Source organism: Rhinatrema bivittatum, chromosome 6 (genome assembly GCF_901001135.1).
Source record: "Rhinatrema bivittatum chromosome 6, aRhiBiv1.1, whole genome shotgun sequence".
Classification (NCBI taxonomy): Eukaryota; Metazoa; Chordata; class Amphibia; order Gymnophiona; family Rhinatrematidae; genus Rhinatrema; species Rhinatrema bivittatum.
This window is the reverse complement of record NC_042620.1, coordinates 262,188,330-262,198,298: the sequence shown is the minus strand read 5'-3', so window position 1 is coordinate 262,198,298 and position 9,969 is coordinate 262,188,330. Positions and strand designations below refer to the sequence as shown.

At 43.5% G+C, this 9,969-nt stretch overlaps 1 long non-coding RNA gene across 1 annotated transcript in view; it reads right to left on the bottom strand.

The window, feature by feature from the left end:
* Positions 1-1,527: 1,527 nt before the first annotated feature.
* Positions 1,528-9,969, bottom strand: part of LOC115094208 — a 52,830-nt gene continuing 44,388 nt past the window's right edge. The window contains exon 4 of the long non-coding RNA XR_003857508.1: positions 1,528-1,606. This is a non-coding gene — a long non-coding RNA (uncharacterized LOC115094208). The remainder of the gene's footprint in view (positions 1,607-9,969) is intronic.

The window sequence follows — 9,969 nt, the reverse complement described above, 5'->3', positions numbered from 1 at the left end:
CAGGCGCCGCCGCGTACACCCCGGAGGGAGGAGGAAAGAGATGGCTCATAGCGGCGGAGTGGAGGCCCGGCGGGGAAGATCAGGCTGGGCTGGAAGAGGACCAGGAAGGATCCTCAGGAGGATGAAGTAACATGGGAGGAGGAAAGGGATGTGAAGGACTCTGCGGTGCACCTGTTTAAGCCCGAGGAGCTGGGCTCTTTCATTGCACAGGTATCACAGGATCTTAGCCTCAAAGGGGAACAAACCAGGGAGCCCAAGATGAGAGGTAATCCCATTTCAGGAATCAAGAAGCCAGCCAAGGCCTTCCCAATCCATTCAGCAACTCAGGATATGCTGGCAGCTGAATGGGAAATTCCAGATGCCATGACAACCGCACTGACTCCTCGCTAGTGGAGTCAGCAGCCACCTTTGTGGCAGACACAATGTACAACCTGATAAGGATATCAGCCAAACAAGCTGCAATGGAGGTGATGGCAAGGAGAATTCTATGGATGAAGAACTGGTCGGTGGATTCGGATTCTAAGATGAACTGGAGAGGCTACCCTTTAAGGGAAGATTACTGTTCAGAGAGGAATTGGAAAAGCTTGTAAAGGATCTGGGGGAGCCAAGCTTCAGAGACTGCCAGAAGAGAAGCCCAGGAGATTCCACAGGGGTGGAGCTTGGAGACAGTGGCCTAAAGACTACAGACAGCAAAGGGCTGGTAAAAGGCCGAGCACACATCCCTTCAGACAGAGGCAGTTCTATCAATAGGCAGGGTAAGGCATCCACCTCAGATGGCAAAATTCTGAGGCAGCAAAAAGTGACACCCCCCCCCCAAAAAAAAATACAAAACCCACCGCTGTGGCAGCTGCCTCACCTTACATTCAGATACAAAACGCCTGCGGCTACAAATGAATGTTATTTGTCAGTTGTCTTGAAATATTTATTTATTTTAGCATGGCTTTACTATTATGATTGATATTTTATATTTCCTGTTTTTATTGTTTTATGAGGAACGATGGTTTCTGTTTTTCCATTGTTGCACAGCACACAGAGTCTGGCTTATTGTGATGTTCAGTTTGTCTGCACATTTCTATTTATACTTTATGCATTTTATTCTCTATTTGGTGTGTTAATTCTAAACAAATCACTGAAGCAATGCATATGAACAGAAGCCATGGGACTGAATTGGGGCCCCTCTTCCAGGGGGGCAGGGGGTACTAAATGTGAAAACCCCACTGCAGCAACTTTTTCCTCTAAAAGCAAAGACTCAGAACTCTGCAGTAAACACTGTTTACTATAGTGCGGGTCAGAACAGACTCAAGCCCCCTAACCAAAACAAACCAGAGACAAAGTAACTGCTCAGCAGGCATATGCAAAGAGATAACACAGTGAACTAGTGGAATTAACCCCTACAGCACATTACTGACCTCCCATGGTGGCAGACCAGAAAATAAATAAAATAACAAGTTACCAATGGGTAAACAAAGAAAACAATTTAAAAAGTCGCCCTTATGATAAAGCGACTTGTTTCTTACCTTGACCAAATCACACCAGCAACACTCCTGGCGCTTTAACTCCGTTGCAGGGAACGGTGATGGAGGGGCGTCAAAGAGACCGAGACAGCCTACTTAGACAAAAAAAAAACAGTGAAGCAAACCCCTGGCTGCTTACCTACAGAAAAAGTTTCCACCCTTTAGGAAACCAATCCGAAGTCTCAACTATAATACTCTAGATGAAATCCCAGCCGGATTTCCATCAGAATCTTGGCAGCTTCTCACCAAACGAAGTCCCTAAGACTTTCCAATCTGGAGGCTGGCGACCCTCCGTCAGGTCTGTGAGCCCCAGCGCGAAGAGCCGGGAAAAGGTCAAATATCTGGTCCAATCAGTCAGGAGAGTCAAAGTATAGCTGCAAAAGAAAACCCTGTCCTTCTGCTACCAATAATGTTAATTCTAAACAAATCACTGAAGCAATATGTAATATAAAACTTTAATGAGAGAAAGACAGAGTCAAAGGGGATAGGGACAAGGAACAGAAAAAAGCACGAGGAAATAGTTTGTTCTGGGGGGCGACAGGTCCATACTACTGTACAATTACCCAGCCACACCAAAGTTTCAGTAATGTGCATAATCTTTTATACTGACCAATCAGAGTATATGCCGAGTGTTGATTCTAGATTAGTGCAGTGCATTTCATTTGAGAATGTATTAGACCAAACAGCTAATGGGTCTGGGGTGTTGGCTGGATGCATTCCAGCACGTAGTCTGGCTGCATTCCAGCAGGTAGGCAGAGTCCTTTGCATTCTGTGTCTAACACTGGTATACAGCACTAAGAGGTGTCAGAAAGACAGTGCATACCTACAGGTGAGGGTCTGTCTGTGTTGTTGTGTGTGACAGGGTACCGTGCAGTTTCTGTGTAGGGATCTATAGAAGTCTGTCTTGTTCTTTTTTCTTAATAGGACATGTGCTTTAGGGCCTGGTGTAATGTTTGCAGTGTTGTATTTTCAGGAGTAGAGTTCTTACTGTAGTGCATGTAAATATAATATACATGTTGTAAATATTTGTATATGAAGAGACTACTCTGAATATCCTTTTTCATGTAAAATCTGATATTATTAATGCATAATTTGTAATTGTGTGTGTGGTGAGAGCTGCGGGGGTGGGGAGGGGGTAAAAAGCTCAAGAGATTTTTAGCACCTAATGCCCTTGAACCGGCCCCGAGAGAATACACCACAGACCCTCCCCATTCAACCATCTCTCACCTCCCCAGGGTGCAAATGCTGAGGTAGTTTGGGAAGAAGATGGTAGGATTTCCTGGAATGCGGCAGGGTTTCCAGCTTACTAGAAATATTATCACCGGCTCTCTTATCTGCCACATCTCTAGGAACTCTGACCCCTACCTGCCCACTTCCCCAGCATTTCAAATCATTGGCAGGGCAAGACTCCAAGGGGTGATTTGACCTGCGCCGTGCCTCGTGGTTGGGGGGCTGAGCCATCTCATCCCTTGACTCAGACAGCAGATTGCCTTGAGATGCCCTTGCCTTCAAACCTCTGGGGAGAGCACAGCCCTTTCGGGGGTACAGACTATTCACCAGAGAAGGTAATGGGAAAAACCACACAATGCCACAGGGCAGGTCCAGTTTGCAATAACCCTAGTAGGGGCCAGTTTGCAGAAATCTTTATCATCAGTGGGTCAAAATTACTCAGGACTAGCTATAATTCAAAGAGGTTACCACCCAGAGTTGAGGTGCCCTTTAAGTGACATCTTTATTGCATCACGATACAAGGCAAACAAAAAGAAGGCAGTAGAACAAACCCTATACAAGCAATTGCACTGGTCCCAGATGAAGAGAAAGGAAAGGGAGTGTATTCCATCTATTTCATAAAGCGAAAGAAGGAAGGAAACTACTTGCCAGTGCTGGATCTAAAAGGAGTGATCAGCGTGCTAGTTATACTGCTCTTCCAGATGGAGTCGGTGGCCACAGTAAAGGCAGCCATAAGGAAGGGAGAATTTCTTTCACGCCTAGACCTTTCAGAAGCATACCAGCATATGAGAAAGGATTTTCAGAAGCATACCAGCATATGAGAAAGGATTTGTAGCACTAACTATGCTTCACCATCGCAGGACAGCACCATCAATTCATAGCACTCCCAATTGGTCTGGCAATGGCACCAAGGACATTCACAAAGGTGATAGTGGTAATGGCAGTCTTTTTGAGAAAAGAAGGTACCAGGGTACATCCGTATGTGGACAACTGGTTGAATAAGGGCCGATTCAGCCCATTAGGGGTGCTCAGCAACAGAGCGGGTGATACAGGTCCTAGAGAGGCTGGGATGGGTCGTGAACAAAGCAAAGATCTAGACTCAACCATCTCAAACACTGATTTGCTTGGAGGACACTTTGATACAATCAAAGGGAAGGTGTGACCTAACCAAGAAGAGGATAGAGAAGCTCCAGGAGCAGATAGCAGAATTACAGAAGTTCACATACTCATAAGCCGAGAGGTTCCTGCAGATACTAGGCTTTATGGCAGCGGCGATTAGAGTAGTACCATGGGCAAGAGCACGCATGCACCCAATGCAGGTGGATTTATTAAGCAGATGGTCTCCACAAAGCCAGGAATACAAAAAGAAGTTAAACTGACGGGCCAGGTCAGAAAGAACTTGCAGTGGTGGATGTCAGCAAGCAACTTAACCAGAGGAACCAGTCTAGAAGACCCAGAGCAGACAACAGTGGTGACAGATGCAAGGCATCTAGGCTGAGGAGCACAGTGCAAGAGTAGAATAGCCCAGGGAACTTGGTCACAGCAAGAAGCCGTATGGAGTTAAGGATGATCAGAATAGCCCTGGAGTACTTCAGAATACAGTTTCAAGGCAAAACAGTACAGGTTCATTCAGACCACTCCACAGTGGTGGCATAAATAAACAAGTAAGGAGGAACGAAGAGCATAGGGCTGATAAAAGAAGCAGCCCTGATAATGGCAATGGCTGAAAGTGAGAAGGTTTTCATGGGTAATGATTCAGATGGACTGAACCAAATCACGATGAACCTAGAAGATGTGGTAGGCCCGATTGACAAACTGAAGAGTAGTAAATCACCTGGACCGGATGGTATACACCACAGAGTTCTGAAGGAACTCAAAAATGAAATTTCAGACCTATTAGTAAAAATTTGCAACCTATCATTAAAATCATCCATTGTACCTGAAGACTGGAGGGTGGCTAATGTAACCCCAATATTTAAAAAGGGCTCCAGGGGCAATCCGGGAAACTACAGACCAGTTAGCCTGACTTCAGTGCCAGGAAAAATAGTGCAAAGTGTTCTAAATATCAAAATCACACAGAACATATAGAAAGACATGATTTAATGGAACAAAGTCAGCATGGCTTTACCCAAGGCAAGTCTTGCCTCACAAATCTGCTTCACTTTTTTGAAGGAGTTAATAAACATGTGGATAAAGGTGAACCAGTAGATGTAGTGTATTTGGATTTTCAGAAGGCATTTAACAAAGTTCCTCACGAGAGGCATCTAGGAAAAGTAAAAAGTCATGAGATAGGTGGCGATATCCTTTCATGGATTACAAATTGGCTAAAAGACAGGAAACAGAGAGTAGGATTAAATGGACAATTTTCTCAGTGGAGGGGAGTGGGCAGTGGAGTGCCTCAGGGATCTGTATTGGGACCCGTACTTTTCAATATATTTATAAATGATCTGGAAAGGACTACAACGAGTGAGGTAATCAAATTTGCAGATGATACAAAATTATTCATAGTAGTTAAATCACAAGCAGATAAATTGCAGGAAGGCCTTGTGAGACTGGAAAATTGGGCATCCAAATGGCAGATGAAATTTAATGTGGATAAGTGCAAGGTGATGCATATAGGGAAAAATAACCCATGCTATAGTTACACAATGTTAGGTTCCATATTAGAAGCTACAACCCAAGAAAGAGATCTAGGCGTCATAGTGGATAACACATTGAAATCGTCAGTTCAGTGTGCTGCGGCAGTCAAAAAAGCAAACAGAATGTTGGGAATTATTAGAAAGGGAATGGTGAATAAAATGGAAAATGTTGTAATGCCTCTGTATCGCTCCATGGTGAGACAGCACCTTGAATATTGTGTACAATTCTGGTCGCCGCATCTCAAAAAAGATACAGTTGCAATGGAGAAGGTACAGAGAAGGGCAACCAAAATGATAAAGGGGATGGAACAGCTCCCCTATGAGGAAAGACTAAAGAGGTTAGGACTTTTCAGCTTGGAGAAGAGATGAATGAGGGGGGATATGATAGAGGTGTTTAAAATCATGAGAGGTCTAGAATGGGTAAATGTGAATCGGTTATTTACTCTTTCAGATAATAGAAGGACTAGGGGGCACTCATGAAGTTAGCATGTGGCACATTTAAAACTAATCTGAGAAAGCTCTTTTTCACTCAACACACAATTAAACTCTGGAATTTGTTGCCAGAGGATGTGGTTAGTGCAGTTAGTGTAGCTGGGTTTAAAAAAAGGATTGGATAAGTTCTTGGAGGAGAAGTCCATTACCTGCTATTAATTAAGTTGACTTAGAGAATAGCCACTGCTATTACTAGCAACAATAACATGGGATGCACAGTTTTTGGGTACTTGCCAGGTTCTTATGGCCTGGATTGGCCACTGTTGGAAACAGGATGCTGGGCTTGATGGACCCTTGGTCTGACCCAGTATGGCATGTTCTTATGTTCTTAACATGAGAAGTTGTATAGGCAAAATGTTGTCACATCCAAGCTGGAAAAATAACACTTGCAACAGAGACCATGAATAGGAAATTGACTGAGGAATCCCCACCTCTCCACCTAAAATACCCAAAAGCCCTCTGAGAAAAATTCCCAACCAACTCAGCCAACCCAAACCAGTTGTCTAGGTACCACTGCCCTAAACTATAAGGTAACTCCAAACCCATCCATGATCTTGTTAACCAGCAACGGTCCTTCTCCAGGGTCTTCTTTAGTGAATTCTGAAGTATTTGTTTAATATTTCTATTTCTTTGCCACACTCTACGCATTGCTCCTTTTCACCTTTCACTTTCACTGTACCACTTCTTACCTCCCTTCTTTCACTGATATATCTGAAAAATGGTTTGTCTCCTCGCTTTACCACTTTGGCCATCCTTTCTTCCACTTGAGCTTTTGCTAACAGAATCACTCAGTGCAGTCATACAAGCACAACACCGGCTGACCCTTACCTAATACAAAATAAGGGCCCACAAATTAGATTCAGAAACATGCAGACAAAAACCAAAATGGAAACCACAGTGCAACATGGGAGAAAGAGAAATACAGCATATAACAATATAAGAAATGTGCGTTCCCAAAGCGTGACACATTACGCTCTTGTTAAACTGAAAATAAAATGTTTTATGTTCTACCTTTGTGTGGGCAGTTAATTTGGTCTTGATCTCCTTTTGATCTTAAGTTCTTTTTCAGGATCTACTTCACATTTTCTATTTCTTCTCTCTCCTCCCGTCTTCTCCCTTTCCTATCTGTCTCTAAAACAGATCTTTCCCTGTAATCAATATATACACCCCCTACTGTCTAAGCAGAGAAATGTGTTATATATTTATATACTACTGCTCATAGGCTCGACAGTATACCTCTTTTTTTTTTCTTTAACTTTTTTCAATATTTTTCACAACATCCATACCAAGAGGTCCATCAACCAACCCTGTGCAGGTTTAAATCAAAATATTAAGAGGGGAAAAACCCTCAGATAGCACACCTTATTAAATGCCACTGACTTTTTAATGGTGCAAAGAGCCACACGGCTACCATCATAGGAAAAAAAAAACCCTTCTTTTTTTAAATAATTTATTTGTACTTAAACTTTCTTTCAGTAGTTTCTTCAGAACCAAAACAATCCATATATTACTTATCTCCAAACAAGGTCAGTGTCCACTCCTGGAATCACACTAAAAGGCTGACATGACCGTGTTTCGTGGCTCACGCTACTGCTTCAGGGCGTCTTGCTTCTTTACTCCATTGCCGGCCACCTTCTTTCCCTTACATCTTTACTCTTCTCTGCCCTCTAATCTCAGTCATCTAAATTGGTCAGCAGTACATTCTGAAAAATGTCCCGACACGATCGTGTTTCGGACCACACCGGGTCCTGCTTCAGGGGCAAACGGCTCGTCCAAAAGAATTCTCATCAATATAAGGCTTCACATTGACTCCAATTTCATTTATGGGCGGTTAACTAATGCTGACCGCCCATAAATGAAATTGGAGAGAACCGAGATAGAGCTGACACTGCATTCAATGTGAAGCCTTATATTGATGAGAATTCTTTTGGACGAGCCGTTTGCCCCTGAAGCAGGACCCGGTGTGGTCCGAAACACTATCGTGTCGGGACATTTTTCAGAATGTACTGCTGACCAATTTAGATGAAGGGACTTTTCCAACTGAAGTATCTGCTCTGAAGGATTCAGATGAGTATTTCTTCATATCACTCTTGAAGGGTTTATGAGTGTCTAAAGCAGAGCTTTCCAAAGTGTGTGTCGGGACACATTAGTGTGTCGCCTGTAGTGTGGAGGTGTGTCGCCTGGTCCACAGGGCCGGCGGAAGCAGGGAACTATAGCAGGAAGATCGGCGGGCAGTGGTGGAGCTTACATCACCACGGCCCGAAGAAAAGGGTCACGTTCACTCCTCCTCCTTCCTGCCTGTGCAGCCCTGGAAGAAAAACGTTGCCGGAGCCGCGTGGGCAGGAAGGAGGAGGAGCATCTGCTGCGTACAGAAGAAGAGCAGCATTAATGGGCCGTTGCGGATCCCACGTCGCGACGGCCCGAGAAGAGGAGGAAACCCGATAGCAGGGCTGCTGCGGATCCCACGTCGCGGCAGCCCGAGAAGAGGAGGAAACCCGATAGCAGGGCCGCTGCAGATCCCATGTCACAGCCAGGGAAGATCAGGGCCTCTGAAGAGCCCATCCTTCGGTAACCCGTGCAGAGGGACAGCATGTGCCAGTGAGAGCCTGTGTTTGAGCAAGAGAGCATGTAGGAGTGAGAGAGCCTGTGTGTGTGAGAGTGAGACAGCATGTGCACGAGAGAGACAGTATGTATGTATGTATGAGAGAGAGGCATGTGAGAGTGAGAGCTGTGGATGTGTGAGATTGCATGTGAGTGAGAGCCTGTGTGTGTGAGAATGTGTGAGATAGCGTGTGAGAATGAGAACCTGATTGTGTGTTTGAGGGAAGACAGATGGAGAGAAAAGAAATAGAAAAAAAGACCCTGTAAAAGGAATTGGCAAAAAAACAAGAAAGGAAAGGTGGAAAAAAAAGCCTGTGACCAACCGATTAGAAAACTAAGATCAGACAGCAAAGGTAAAAAAAAAAATTACTTTTTAGTGATTGGCACATGTAATCTTTGGGAATGTGCAAGAGTAGCACTTTCTCTATGCCGATCTCACAATGTACGAGATCAGCATGGAGGAAGTGGAAGCCTGCAAATATTTATTATGAGATAGGTTGTGTTGTGAAACATTTTATTTATGTATATATTTAAGGAAACATACATAAATTGTTGAAATACATTTTGTTCGTTTAACCTTTAACTTTTGGTTTGCTGGTAGACTGAATTACTGTGTCACGAAATTATGTTTGTCTAAAAAGTGTGTCACCAACATGAAAAGTTTGGAAAGCTCTGGTCTAAAGACAGAGTTTCTACAAACAGTTTTGAAGAGTTTCTAAACATTGAATATTTGTATCAGCACATTTTGGCTTGGTTCAGTCTATGGATGCATTGCTGCTCAATTTTTATTGAAAACGACCCCGGTTGGGTCTAAAAAAATGAGATAATTAAAAATAGGTATTTGACTAATAAATAAAGTAACTGGACCATTTCACCCAAGTATGAGTTTGAATGATTGACAAACTCATCAAGTTTAGAGGTCCTACAAAATGAATTTTTGAGACTGCGTAGAAGGTTCATGTTTGGTATTGGATAGAAAATTGCACCAGTTACCGTTGGATTTGACGTGTTCACATGTTCTTATGTAAAACAGACACTCGTAAATTGAGCGTCCGTTTTCCCACCCTGCTTGACAACCACCTCTGTCCGATGCAGAGGAGGCGCTAGGGATGCACATTTGATCCTAGCCTCCTTTTTTAGCGTGTCATTTAAACATTTGATTGTGTGCCCAGGAGAGATGGCTGGGCGCGCGTTAGGAAAGCGGACGCTCAACACTGAGCGCCTGTTTTTTTTGCACAATCAGCCTGAAAAATTGTTAGCTATTACCTCCAATGCAGAGAGGTGCACTAGCATAACTCGTAGGTTTTTTTAGTGTTAGTCTATGGGCAGAAGTTGTAGTTCTGGTGCTGGGACATGTAATTAGAATGTTTTGTGCATAAAATACAGTTTTTGTACACACAAAATACTTTCGAGTGCAGAAACTATTTATTTGTGCATCTTTTATGCAGAGACAAGATCGTTTCTTTGCATTCTTAAAGCATATTTTTGTGTCC